A 15,830-nucleotide genomic window follows, 5' to 3' on the forward strand; every position below is an offset into this window, starting at 1 on the left:
ATCTACTGTTCATGCTTAAAGGGGTTTTACTTTAAACACAGCTCTGAAGGAAAGGCAATCCCAACAGTCAATAGAAATCATGCCTCATCAGATCACCAGTGGATTGAGCTCCCTTAACACAAAGACAGGGAAAAAGGGAAGACTATCATCATGTCAGCAGTGGTATTAAAATTATTATAATTCTAAACTTCTTTCCCTGTGGAATAAGGAAATCAGGTTCATGTCCAATTAAGTAAAAATACTGAAGCAATCAAGAAAGCAATGTACAATATACAGTATTCACTAATGACTATAAAATGGACTTAATTGAATTTATGAAGTACTAAAACGATGTATAGTGACTTCACTACACCTTAGAAATGTAGAAATATAGAAGATAAAAACAGTAAGAATTAGCCATTTGATTCTTTGGGAATATGAGGTACTATGCTATTAAATTTTGTAAAATATTGGATGAATGTTTCAAATAATAATTTATTCTTTTTGAACCATTAGCAGGTGGGGTGCATATGTCTCTTAGTGGGTAATATTTGCAGAGTGTCTACATTTAATGTCTATAGAATTTTTGCTGACAGCAGCTGGATTATTTCGTAGTCCCAGGCACCATTAAAATATGAATGACTGTCAAGTTGGCTTGACAGATTTGTTTTCGGATTCAGTCTTTTCACTTACATGTAATATCAATGTTCCTTTGTAAGTCTGAGGAATGTTGTGTCCAAAACATTGGTGGACTAATGGATGAGGAGCGTCTATTAAAGTGTCCAATTGCTTTATGAGGGTGTGCTGAACACTGTGATAGACACAAGTGTTGTTTGAATGAAAGAAACCAGGCTGAGTTAATGGCATGAGGATAAAAGATCAAAGATTTTGTCTGTCCTATGATTTCTCTATGCTTGTGAAACTAGTATTTATTGGAGTGCCTTTCCCTGCTTTTGTTGGACTTTAACTGAGGACCCAGAGGTGGATTCATGAGTAAGCCAGAATTTGGAGTTTCCGCTAAGAGCAGCAATAATCAAGTGGTGAACAAGAAGTGTGAGTCCTGAAATCTTTGTGACTTGCCACGAGGTATTTTATGTGGTTTATTCGTGCTTAAAATTTTATGATAATAAATTACTTAAATTACTTTGTCGTGCTTCTACATTTATTACCACATCCCCTGAACACTAGACTAGTTTGGGTCTGAACAATCCAGCCAATTACAGGAATTATAGATTTTTGTGCATTCCCTTGAAAATCAGGGAAGCTGGACCATAAGACATTGTTATGATGTTTTGTTCTTTATTTACGTAATGCAGATCTCTGACACATAACGAACCTTGGAGCTGGAATCTTCAGTGGGTTTTGAAACTCAGATATACCACTTTGTCTGTTATCATACTTGCAGTGTATGTATGGCCCTATATCTAGTCCCCAGCGTGACATAGATTTTTGAATTATTTCTGGTCATAAATTACTTGCAGGAAGGAAGCATGTCCCTCCTTCAAACTCCCTGTTTTCCTCCACCAGTCAACATAACAGAGTAACATAGAACATAGAATAGTACAGACAATACACATGCAAGCTAAAAGTTAACTAATTGAGAAGTGTGTATATTAATTAAGAAGTGTGTATCTATATATAAAAGAAGGACTGAGGCAGTGTTCACGGGTTCAATGTCCATCAGAAATCTGATGGCTGTTCCTGAATCCTTGAGTGTATGCCTTCAGGTTCCTGGTAGCAATGAGAAGAGGGCATGTCTCTTATTATTGCTAAAGGATATTTTGCATTTCCCATCTTTCCCACTAGTTACATATGACAACAGGAAGGAGTCAAAGAAGGCATTGCATTACTGATACCATACAAAAGTTATCAGCAGAGACACAGGTTAGAAACTGTGGACACTTTGTGGATTTTTACCCAGATAATCATAACAACCTTCTCTGACTCCAACTAATTCAATACAAATTACTTGCTGAACCCAATAGTGTCTAGATTTGCATAGCTCAGTTATTTGGTTCTGTTAACGACCATTGGTAGGAGTTAATATTATTTGTAATGTGTATGGCTTGGTTTTACCGCAAACATCAAAACATATTTGTCGTTTGATTTGCTCTTTTTTGACAGGATCTACATTCATGCATATTGCAATGACTTTTATCACCTTCACATGGTTGTTCCAAAGGAGGAAAAGTAAATTAACATAATACGATAAATGCTGGACTAACTGCTGTAGGGCTGATTTGGAAGTATCTCCGCACTATGTGTAGATGCAATATTTATTCACTGATAGGATAATCTGCAAATTCAGCTTTTATATTTAAAATGTTCTGGTCCATTAGAGATCCATTACTTTTATGGTCTATTAATTAACTGACAGATGCATGCTAATATTTTTCATTACTTAGTGGCCACAAAGCTATGGAGTAGGAAGCAAATAACAAAAGCCTTTCCATCTCTAGTAACCTTGATACTCTACACTACGTTATGCAGAGTTTCCAATCCAGCAATTATGGGTTTAGGATTTTACAGCCATATGCAGAATAGTATCACTTTGTCTCAATAAAAGTAGCTATAAAAACTCCTTTGCAATTCCCAGCACTACAAACTTTTGATACATCTTTATTTTGGAAGGAATATTATTATAACACATACACCAAATGTAACTCTCTCACCGGGCTCGTATGCAATATACGTCTAGGGTCAGTATGATTTGGGGTTCAACCAAACAGGAAAGGTAGGATGTTCAGATTAACAGAACCCCGATTTGAGCGAATGCTGTGTAAATACTGCCCAAATGCAATTATCGGTTGCAAGAAACAACAGATCATACACCATATAAAATGATAAAGAAAGTATATTATTTTCCTTTTCCAGCTTTATCAAATAGTTATCAAGAAAAAGAAAAGAAAAAAGAAATAAAAGGGCCAATTACAGTTAGAACAATCTACATGTGTACATGACTGTTGGAGCTCAACTCTTCCAAAAGCTGGGTATAACCATTACACATGGTACTGAATTCTAATCACCGATCACCAGTAGATCTTCCCATCTTGGACTCCTTCGTCTGTGAAGCACTCCTTGCAGTCGTGTCTTCCTGCTGGATCAAATCCTATGGCCATCTCTCCCAACCTTCTCTTCTCGACATCTCTCTTCAAAAGACCACAAACCCCACCAGTGTATGTCACAAATCTCTGTTCTTCCAGCTCTCTCTAGAAGCTTCTCGCAATTCAACCATCCCAACTGGGTGACACCACATTCCTAAGTTGAACAACATGCCTTCCTATCTTTAGCCAAAACCAAAACATTCTACCAACAGGACACATTGCTTTTACAGAAAACTAACCATATAACAATTACAGCACAGAAACAGGCCATCTCGGCTCTTCTAGTCCGTGTCGAGTGCTTACTCTCACCTAGTCCCACCGACCTGCACTCAGCCAATAACCCTCCATTCCTTTCCTGTCCATATAGCTATCCAATTTAACTTTAAATGACAACATCAAACCTGCCTCAACCACTTCTGCTGGAAGCTCATTCCACGCAGCTACCACTCTCTGAGTAAAGAATTTCCCCCTCATGTTACCCCTAAACTTTTGCCCTTTAACTCTCAACTCACATCCTCTTGTTTGAATCTCCCGCACTCTCAATGGAAAAAGCCTATCCACGTCAACTCTATCTGTCCCCCTCATAATTTTAAGTACCTCTATCAAGTCCCCTCTCAACCTTCTATGCTCTAAAGAATAAAGACCCAACTTGTCCAACCTTTCTCTGTAACTTAGGTGATGAAACCCAAGTAACATTCTAGTAAATCTTCTCTGCACTCTCTCTATTTTGTTGATATCTTTCCTATAATTCGGTAACCACAACTCTACACAATACTCCAAATTTGGCCTTACCAATGCCTTGTACAATTTTAACATTACATCCCAACTCCCATACTCAATGCTCTGATTTATACAGGCCAGCATAGCAAAAGCTTTCTTCACCACCCTATCCACATGAGATTCCACTTTCAGGGAACTATGCACCATTATTCTTAGATCCCTGTTCTACTGCATTCTTCAATGCCCTACCATTTACCATGTATGTCCTATTTTGATTAGTCCTACTAAAATGTAGCACCTCACATTTATCAGCATTAAACTCCATCTGCCATCTTTCAGCCCACTCTTCTAACTGGCCTAAATCTCTCTGAAAACCTTTGAAAACCTACTTCATTATCCACAACTCCACTTATCTTAGTATTATAGAACATAGAACATAGAATAGTACTGCACATTACAGGCCCTTCAGCCCACAACGTTGTGCCGACCATCAAACCCTGCCTCCCATATAACCCCCCACCTTAAATTCCCCCCTTAAATGTCTAGTAGTCTCTTAAACTTCACTAGTGTATCTGCCTCTACCACTGGCTCAGGCTGTGCATTCCACGCACCAACCACTCCCTGAGTAAAAAAACTTCCTCTAATATCCCCCTTGAACTTTCCACTCCTTATCTTAAAGCCATGTCCTCTTGTATTGAGCAGTGGTGCCCTGGGGAAGAGGCATTGGCTATCTACTCTATCTATTCCTCTTAATATCTTGTATACATGTCATGTCTCCTCTCATCCTCCTCCTCTCCAAAGAGTAAAGCCCTAGCTCCCTTAATTTCTGATCATAATGCATACTCTCTAAACCAGGCAGCATCCTGGTAAATCTCTTCTGTACCCTTTCGAATGCTTCCACATCCTTCCTATAGTGAGGTGACCAGAACTGGACACAGTACTCGAAGTGTGGCCTAACCAGAGTTTTATAGAGCTGCATCATTACATCGCGACTCTTAAATTCTATCCCTCGACTTATGAAAGCTAACACCCCATAAGCTTTCTTAACTACCCTATCCACCTGTGAGGCAACTTTCGGTGATCTGTGGACATGTACCCCCAGATCTCTCTGCTCCTCCACACTATCAGGTAGCCTGCCGTTTACTTTGTACTCTGTCTTGGAGTTTGTCCTTCCAAAGTGTATCATCTGCATACTTACTCATCCAATTTACTACCCCATCATCCAGATCATTAATGTATATGACAAACAACATTGGACCCAGTACAGATCCCTGAGGCACACCACTAGTCACCGGCCTCCAATCTGACAAACAGTTATCCACCACTACTCTCTGGCATCTCCCATCCAGCCACTGCTGAATTCATTTTACTACCTCGATATTAATACCTAACGATTGAACCATCCTAACTAACCTTCCACGTGGAACCTTGCCAAAGGCCCTACTGGAGTCCATATAGACAACATCCACTGCTTTACCCTCGTCAACTTTCCTAGTAACCTCTTCAAAAAATTCAACAAGATTTGTCAAACATGAACTTCCACGCACAAATCCATGTTGACTGTTCCTAATCAGACCCTGTCTATCCAGATAATTATATATACCATCTCTAAGAATACCTTCCATCAATTTACCCACCACTGACGTCAAACTCACAGGCCAATAATTGCTAGGTTTACTCTTAGAACCCTTTTTAAACAATGGAACAACAAGAGCAATATGCCAATCCTCCCGCACCATCCCTGTTTCTAATGACGTTTGAAATATTTCTGACAGAGTCCCTGCTAGTTCCACACTAACTTTCCTCAAGGTCCTAGGGAATATCCTGTCAGGACCTGGAGACTTATCTACTTTTATGTTCCTTAAAAGCGCCAGTACTTGCTCTTCTTTAATCATCATAGTTTCCATAACTTCCCTATCTATTTCCCTTACCTTACACAATTCAATATCCTTCTCCTTAGTGAATACCGAAGAAAAGAAATTGTTTAAAATCTCCCCCATCTCTTTTGGCTCCACACACAGCTGTCCACTCTGATTTTCTAAGGGACCAATTTTATCCCCCGCTATCCTTTTGCTATTAATATAACTGGAGAAGCCCTTTGGATTTATTTTCACCTTACTTGCCGAAGCAACCTCGTATCTACTTTTAGCTTTTCTAATTTCTTTCTTAAGATTCTTTTTACATTCTTTATATTCCTCGAGCACTTCATTTACTCCATGCTGCCTGTATTTATTGTAGATATCTCTCTTTTTCCGAACCAAGTTTCCAATATCCCTTGAAAACCATGGCTCTCTCAAACTTTTAACCTTTCCTTTCAACCTAACAGGAACATAAAGATTCTGTACCCTTGAAATTTCACCTTTAAATTACCTCCATTTCTCTATTACATCCTTCCCATAAAACGAATTGTCCCAATCTACTCCTTCTAAATCCTTTTGCATCTCCTAAAGTTAGCCTTTCTCCAATCAAAAATCTCAATCCTAGGTCCACACCTACCCTTCTCCATAATTATATTGAAACTAATGGCATTGTGATCACTGGACCTGAAGTGCTCCCCAACACAAACCTCCGTCACCTGACCTATCTCATTCCCTAACAGGAGATCCAACACTGCCCCTTCTCTAGTTGGTATCTCTATGTATTGCTGCAAAAAACTATCCTGCACACATTTTACAAACTCCAAACCATCCAGCCCTTTTACAGTATGGGCTTCCCAGTCTGTGTGTGGAAAATTAAAATCTCCCACAATCACAAACTTGTGCTTACTACAAATATTTGCTATCTCCTTACAAATTTGCTCCTCCAATTCTTGATCCCCATTTGGTGGTCTATAATACACCCCTATAAGACACCTTTCCCATTCCTCAATTCCACCCTAATAGCCTCCCTAAATGAGCCCTCTAATCTATCCTGCTAGAGCACCGCTGTAATATTTTCTCTGACAAGCAATGCAACACCTCCCCCTCTTGCCCCTCCTATTCTATCACACCTGAAGCAAAACTACTAAAATGAAATACCCCATAGCATAACAGTAGAAACCTTAACCAGGGCATTCCACAAAAATAAGACTGTAAGTTCTTAGTGTGTTTCTTCATCCTTCTAATCGAGTGATTTGTTACTTGTACTGTGGTTGAACTGAGCTCATTAAATAAATACTCAATTTACAATCTCATTGCTAAAAGCTTATAATTAAGTAATTGCATCCCAAGCTGTGATGGAATATTCAAGTTACATCTAGGTGATATAACTGCATAGGCCCTCAACAACCTCAATATTATTACCAGTTCGTATAACTGACTTGATTAGTCCCCAGCACTGGATGCAGTACCCATCCTTGAATCAGCTTGACTGAAATTCGTAAGATCAGGACAATTTGTTCCATTAAGGTTGTATTGATATCATCTGCCTTCCTTTGATCTCTACATTGCAGTTACACAGGAGGAGTGAAGTCACAGGAATTTCAACAGCTCCAATTTTCCCTCAAGGATGCACACCTTCCAATGTCCACCCTGTTTATTCCTTTACATTGCATGATATCAATTGGAATTTTCCATTTCACATCATGACCATGATATGAGAAGGTAAAATCTCACATCATCTATGAACAACAATTACTGCATGGCTGTATATTTTGAAAACAAAAAGTGATTTCTTTCATCAATTGCTCCATTTCCTAGTGACAAGATATTCCTGAGCACTATTCTGCCTAAACAAAGATCTCTATCCTTAGACATCAAGGGCATTTGCAGATACTATGTTATCTTCAATAACATTTCCATTGCTAAAATTCATTGACTTTACAATTCCTAGTTCAAATTCAGGAAGAAATTGGGAAAAAATTGCAATGGACAATGTGGTATGAAGTGGCTTTCCAAAAGGCAAAAGGAAATGGTGATGTCAGACATTCTACTCACATTTTATGAGCCATGTTATCCAGTGAGGCTTGCTATGCACTGTTCGGGATGCCAAAACATCCAGAAGAAAGGTGTTCAGAGCTGTCATAACCACTTCCTGCAGTCCCAGAGTCAACCTCTATAACCACAATGGAGGAGGCCTCAGAGCCTGAGATTGTTCCATAGCAACAAGTCTCACCTGCCAAGCAGGATGACTCCCCTTGGTAGGAAAGACATTATCCGACAAGACTGATAAATCCTCCACAGCAATTAAATCTTTAGGCTTGAATGGGACAAGTCAAAATTCCCTGTGCTGCGGTTTTCTATATAGAGGTTGTATATATACAGTATACATATATATATGTACACATATATGTTATATATGTATATAATGTGAGATACATTCTAAGCTGCATTGGAGTTTACAGCTAAGCAGGGAGAAGTATTGTGTAACACAATATATCAGTCATTTTGAGTAATATTGTAAATATATTGTTTGATTAAGTATTCTTGTTCTTTTAAATTATTCATTATAGGTTATATGTAAAAGTACACGCGTGGCAGATATCATCATGCCACAACATCATACATGTGTATCGCAATAAAGTAAAAACAAATCTAAGACATACATTCCAGACTCCCTTGTTTTATGTTTTGGAGTTACGATATGTAACAGAGCTAAAGGCACTACTGCCAGTAGTGGAATAGAACATAGAGAGAAAGTAAGACAGAATTAGATGGGTGAAGATATCTACGTGAGTCATAGGCCTGAAGAGGATTACATGGATATGGAGAGGGTCTGAGATTTGAGGAAATTGAAACAAGATAAAATGCTTAAATGGAATTCAGGGAGTGCAGTTTTGGCAGATGACTTGGAAGTTTCTGGGAGTTAAATCATTGAAGAAGGGATTGGTAACTCAATTTATAACAAGCGGAATGAGAAAAACGGAACAGCAATGAAATGGATTAGTTAACTCTAGAGGTAACAAACGTATGCATGACAAGATGAAGAAAAGATGGACTTGAAAAATGTTATGATGATGTTAGCAGGCAGTATTAATGGTGGTGCAGGAATATGTCCAATCTGGGTTCATATGTGATATCAAAGTTGCAAAACAATCAAAATCAGTTTTATTATCACTGACATATGCTGTGAAATTTATTATTCTGTGACAGCATTGCAGTACAAGATTTTAAAAAGTATTATCAAGTTAAAATAACAAATAAATAGTGCGAAAGAGGAATAGTGAGGGAGTTGTGGGTTCATGTACTATTTAGAAATCTAGTTGTTCCTAAAACATTGAATGCCCATCTACAGGCTCCTGTAACTCCTCTCTGATGGTATGATATAATAATAAGAAGAAGGTATGTCCCGGATAGTGAGGGTCCTCAATGATGGATGCTGCCTTCCTGAGGCGTTGCTGCTGGATGCTGTCCTCATGGTGGGAAGGCGTACCATTGACGGAACTGCCTGAGTCTACATCCCTCTAAAGTCCCTTATGATCCTGTGATGGAACCAGTCAGAATGCTCTCCAAGGCACATCTGTAGAAATTTGCTCAAGTCTGGTGACATACCATCTCTCAATGAAAGTATAGCCACTTGCATATCTGCTTTGTGATTGCATCAATATGTTGGGTCCAATCCTTGTGTATATCACTCATACTTTTTATCTTCTAGTGCTGAATCTAAAAAAAAACACTTCATCTACTTCCTCCCCCATTGTGGCACTCTTCCCTTCATCTCAGGTTGGATTCACTCTTTGCATAACAGCCAGCAATGTTTCAGTCACTAGCTATCATTCCGCTAGGGATGACAATCTTTGGATCCCCTCTGATAGGTGCTGCCAGTAGTCAGCATTGTAGTGCTTGCTGTACAGTGTCTACTATTGCAAGCAGGCAGCACAAAAATAGCTGTCATTCTGAAAATTAGTCAAAAGCCACAGGTTAATCACACAGCTTGCTTCTCATAGCTGGTTTAGGTCTGAAATGTCAATGTTCAGGAACTTGAAGCTGTTCACTCTTTCCACTGCTGATCCCTTGATGGGGACGATGTGTGTTCTCCCGACTCCCCCTTCCCGGTCCATGATCAATTTTTTGGTCTTACTGATGTTGAGTGAAGATTGTTATTGTGGCACCTCTCAACCTGCTGATCTACCTCACTCCTGCATGCCTCCTTGTCACCATCTGAGATTCTGCCAACAACCGTGGTGTCATTGGCAGCTTTATAGATGGAATTTTGAGTTGTACCTATCTACACAGTCATGAATGTAGAGCGATTAGAACAGTGGGCTAGGTGCCCATCTATGTGGTGCACCGATTTTGATTGTCAGCGAGGATTTAGATATGTCAGTGACCCAATGAGTCAAGGATCCAGCTGCAGAGTGAGGTACAGAGGCCCAGGTTATGAAGGTTATTGATTAATACCGAGGGGATGAGCTTTATTTCAATAAACAGCAGCCTGATGTAGGTATTACTGTTGTCTGTGTGGTCTGAAACCAACCAGAGAGTCAGTCAAGTTGCATCCACTGCAAACCTGTGGTGGCGATAGGCAAATTACAGCAGGCCCAGAACCTTGCTGAAGCAGAAGTTAATTTTAGCCATGTCAGACCTCTCAAAGCATTTCATCACAGCAAGTAAGAATGCTGCTAGGCAATAATATTTGAGGCAGCTTACCCTGTACTTTCTGGGTTCAGTTTGCATGCTAGCAAAGGAGAAGGATAGGGTTTATGAGTGGGAAGTGGAATTGTTTACTTACTACAGTGTAGAAGGTAGAATCTGCAGTGCAGATTCATGTAAATCCCAGCTGAGCAATCCCAGCTGTCTCATTCCCCTGTTAACTTGCCACTTATCCTACCTCATGTGCCCAACACTATCCCTTTGATTCTTTTGCCACTTTCCGATACTTGCCAACTAACCACCAACCTACCACTGTGTCTTTGGATTGTGTAAGGAATTTGGAACATCCAAAGAAACCTCACGTGGTCACAGAGAGAAAGTGTAAGCTCTCCAGAGACAGCACCAAGGTTAAGACTGGTGAAGCCATACCAGCGTTCACCCTTAGGATGGGTCTGAATACAATGGTAGCAATTATCCCAATATTTATTTTTTCTAAATCTACACTCTTTTAACCTTGCAGGTCAAGTTAACGTCTGACAATATACGTGAAGTGGATGGTTCAGAAGAGGTGAAGGTGACACTCATGCCAACACAGGGAAGCTGGCAATGCTGGAACTTCATATTCTCCCCTTTCCTGCATCTCTCTGGCAAAAATGAAACCTTGATGTCATTTAAACACCTCAAAAATTTTCAAATTGGGAATTGTTACAAATATCTCAGTTTTTGAGTTGGAAGGAGTCAGGCATTACCCACTTTGGTTGACCTTAGTAATATGGTTCTTAAGGCTGCCTGTAGCAGGAGGCATTTTATCGAGGGTGTCCTTATTGTTGTACAGATGATGTCTACACTTTTTCTCGTTGAGGCTTAAAGATGCTGCTCGATCAACACCACAGCTCATCCAGAATTCAACAGCCAACCAACTCAAACTGTGGATTATTACTTTATAGATAGTAGGTACCTTTATAGATAGTTGGTTCCTCAAGGTTGCTTGAGAGATGATAAAAATTCCCAATGGTGTGCACCTCAAATAGCCTCTGACAACCAAGTCCAGCTCCTGACCTTCATTTGTGGCTTAGCTACTAAGCACAGTGGAACCATTTCTACGGTCAGGAGAATGAGCACATGAGGGTTACTGGCATCTTAAAAACAGTCTCTTTGGGCAAATGGGACTCATCAGCTGTGGCTGGCAGCTCATCTAAGAGAAGGAAAACTCTGATCTCAAACTTCTGCTGCCTTGCAGCTGTACCAACTCATGGGGAAGGTTTCAGGAGTAAATCCCCAGGGATAGGTATGGAGCTGGGGTCCCTGAGGCCCTACGTGAGTTCAACTATGACAGGCAGCTCCTGCAACGCTGCTGGTGCCAAACTGTATCGGGGGTTTCTGCCATTCCTCTGGGTTCATCAGATGCCTGGAGCTTGCTACATGGCCAACAACTTGCTCTTCATATTACACTGCCCAGGCTTGCATATCTAGACAGCCAGGACTCAAGATCCATAGTAGATCATGACTGACAGAGACCTCAGATGGCAGGTGATCAGTTCTTCCTTGTGTGTTCAGATGTGTAAGGTTAAGAAAGGATATCAATAGAGCACTAAAAGTTCAAAGTAAATATATCATCAAAGTATATATATGTCACCACACACAACCATGGGATTCATTTTCTTGTGGGCATACTCAATAAATCCATAATAGAATAATAACCAGAACAGAATCAATAGAAGACTGCACCAACTTGGGCATTCAAACAGTGTGCAAACGACAACAAACTGTGCAAATACAAAAAGAAAGAAATAATAATAATAAATAAATAAGCAATAAATATCAAGAACACGAGATGAAGAGTTCTTGAAAGTGAGTCCATAGGTTGTGGGAACAGTTTAATGATGGGGCAAATTCATTTGCCCCATTCCCTTTGGTTCAAGAGCCTAGTGGCTGAGGGGTAATAACTGTTCCTGAACCTAATGAATCTACTGATCCACAAAGTAGATGCACAGGTATCAAAACATTGTCATGCGCTGATTGACACCTCCCTCCTCTGCATATCTACAGAGGATATCCATTATGCATGTCACTGCAACTATTAATGTGGCATTCTACATAACATGCACAGGAAAACTGAAAGTCATTTTGAAACTTCAGGTGAATCATAGCATCCACAGAGGGTGCTAACATAGAACACTGCAGAACAGTACAGGCCCTTCAGCCCACAATGTTATGCCAACCTTTTAACGCATTCTAAGATCAATCTAGCCTTTCCCACCCATGTAGACCCCCCCATTTTTCTTTCATCCATATGGGAGGTAATTATTAAGAAGATGCTTTAGCAGGTATTTTTCATTTGAGGTGATTTGATACGCCACCAAAGCCTCTAATACATTTCTACAGTTGGACCGCAGAGAGAATTCTAACTGGTTGCAGTACTGTCTGGTATGGAGGGGCTACTGCCCGGAACTGGAAAAAGCTGCGGATGGTTGCAAACTCAGCCAACTCCAGCTGCATCATGGGCACTTGCCTCCCCAGCATTCAGGATATCTTTGAAAGATGATACAGGTATCTCAAAAGAGTGGCATCCATCATTAAGGACCCTAATCACCCAGCACATCCTCTCTTCTTATTACAGTCATTAGAGAGGAGGTACAGGAACTGGAAGACACACTCAATGTTTTCGGAACAGCTCTTTCCCCTCTCCCATCAGATTTCTGAATGGACAATGAACCCCACTTTCACTACCTTTGCTCTCTTTTTGCACTAATTATTTGATTAAAACATTTTAATATATATTTCTCATTGTAATTTATAGTAGGTATTACGCTGTACTTCTGCCACAAAACAAATATAATGACAATGTCAATGATACTAAACCTGATTCTGATCTCCAAGTTTTAAAGGTTATTGCTCCCTTTTTATTCCTTTATCAATCACTTACCATCTTTCCTTCACCATCCTTATTTGTATTATGAAACAAATAAATATATAAAATGAAAAATTAAGATATTAAAATACAAACAGAATTTCGAAATGCAGTTAATAATTGCCACAGGTCTCCACTAGATGGCAGCACACACCAATGCATTTTAAAGAGCAACTCCGAGCAGGATTCAATGTAAATTTATAATCCAAGTCCACATATGTCACCGTTTACATCCCTGAGATACATTTTCTTGTGAGCATACTCAGTAAATCCATAATAGTCACTATAGAATCAATGAAAGATCTGACCAACCTGGGCATTCAGCTAGTGTGCAAAAGCCAACAAACTGTGCAAAATACGAAAACAATCAAATAATAATAATAAATAAACAATAAATATTGATAACATGAGATGAAGAGTCCTTGAAAGTGAACCCAAAGGTTGTGGGAACATTTCAATGAATGGGCAAGTGAATTTGAGTGACAGTGTCCCCTTAGATTCAAGAGCCTGATGGTTGAGGGGTTAATAACCGTTCCTGAATCTGGTGGTGTGAGTCCTGATGCTTCGATACCTTCCTCCCTATGGCGGCAGTGAGAAGAGAACACAACCTGTGTGGCGGGGTCCCTGATGACGGATGCTGATCATCACTTTAAGAGATATTTAGAAGATTCCCGTTGATCAGACTTATACAATAAGTAAATACAATCATCTAACCAACATATGCTAGTCAACCAGGCATATTCAATAATGAATTTTTTGATATACTGCTTTTCCATATTTGTCTCATCTCACAGTGACTGAAGGGGCAATACTCTGACTAAACATCAGTGAATAACTCCTTCCACCATTGTAGCTGGTGGTGCAGGATCTTCAGGAAAATGAATTATCATATAATTTTCATTGTCTACGTGACTTTGCGGCCGCCATGAGGCACTGACATGAGACCAAGTTAATGGGGCAGGCACAGTTGTGCAGTTACTTCTGTCATCAAGCGGATTTGCTCCAAGCATTTAGGTTTCCTCCCAGAACTCAAACATATGTTTCAGAGTTTAATTGTCATAATTTGTCCCTAAGTGGATAGAAGAACTATTGGGAATGTGTGGAGAGTAGGTTATGGGGAAAATTACTGGGGAAATTGGATTTTTCTCTGAGCTGCCATTAACCTGATGTCATGAGAAAATGTGCAAATTTTGTGAACTCTCACCTTGTGGTACTGAAGATCACTGTACAAAATATCAGCACCTGTTGCACACAGTTACATCTTTATTAGAAATTGTATTTAAGAATATCTTAGATAAGTGAGGATAAATAGTAAATAATTGTGGCTCATTATTTGACTGTGCAAACTGCAATTGCACACTGAAATTAAGGGGCCATCTGCTCTGAGAGCCTGTTTCTTTCCTGTAGGTCATTAAGAAAATACCAAAATATAAATCACATGTCAGCAGTCTGGATTTCCACTTAGCTTGTCTGATGTGGGAGTTTTATTTATTGACGTTGTTAAGTTTCACTGAATGTTTAACATCAGCAAAATAACTCAGGTCATTAACAAATACCTATCCCTGGTTCTCTACTCCTCCTGATTTTACAACAAGCAAAAACTAGTGATTTTAAATGCAGTTGGAAATACAATGGTACTACCTTAAACAGATTGTATCATTACTTGGTTAATAGTAAAACATTTTAAAGTCATTATTTGGTACATTTTAATTTTATATTATAATTCTATAATTTAACTTCTGAGAAAAAAACAAAGTTAACCACAGAAAATGCTGAAAATAATGTGCTAGTCAGGTGGTATTTTAGAATAAGTTGAGGTAACGTTTCATGTTGAGCACTCTTCTGCTTTTATTTTAGGTTTAAAGCTTTGCAGTTTTTTTTCCTCCCAAGTTAACCACTGCTGTTCGCCTTGTACTCTTAAAATAGATATCCATAATTTGATAGTGTTTCAGCCTAGTTCCATCCCCTCCAGCTTTTATTAAATTCTAATGATTAACATCTGGCACCATTTTCTTTTATTGTTTCTTGATAAGAGAAACCTCACAGCACATTTAGCCCCATTCTTACCAGCTCAAGTTAATACGTTGCATCCAATTCTTATGTTATATATACGGGAGCATGTAAGGTTGCCTTCAAATGTCAAAATTTCCCCAGTTTTCTTGTTCTTGAACTTTCTGTTACTGATTAATTAAAATGACACGCAGTAATGTTCGTTATATAGCCTCTTCTTTCTTATATGAAAAATATAACAAAACTGAAAATTCCTTTAACCAAGTCAGAAGGTAACCCATCTGCACTGTGTAACATAATAATTTGGATTTATCAAAATCACCTGCTTTTAAAGGCCTCTGAGCTATAATTTGTAAACAAAGCATGTTGACTGCAAATAATATTAAGAGATATATTAAAATAGTTTTGGGAACAACTACAGAAATTATCAGCTTGACTGTGATCTGGACTTTGAGATTCATTTTGGAAAGTATGAATGTATTTGGCTTTTTGCTTCAACAAACTGATTACAAATCATTGGAATTATGCATCAGAAGTTCAGATTTGACAAATCAAAGTTAATTTACTTTCCACTAATAGAAGCTTATAAGATCCTTC

The sequence above is a fragment of the Mobula hypostoma genome, chromosome 19, assembly GCF_963921235.1.
Source record: "Mobula hypostoma chromosome 19, sMobHyp1.1, whole genome shotgun sequence".
Lineage (NCBI taxonomy): Eukaryota > Metazoa > Chordata > Chondrichthyes > Myliobatiformes > Myliobatidae > Mobula > Mobula hypostoma.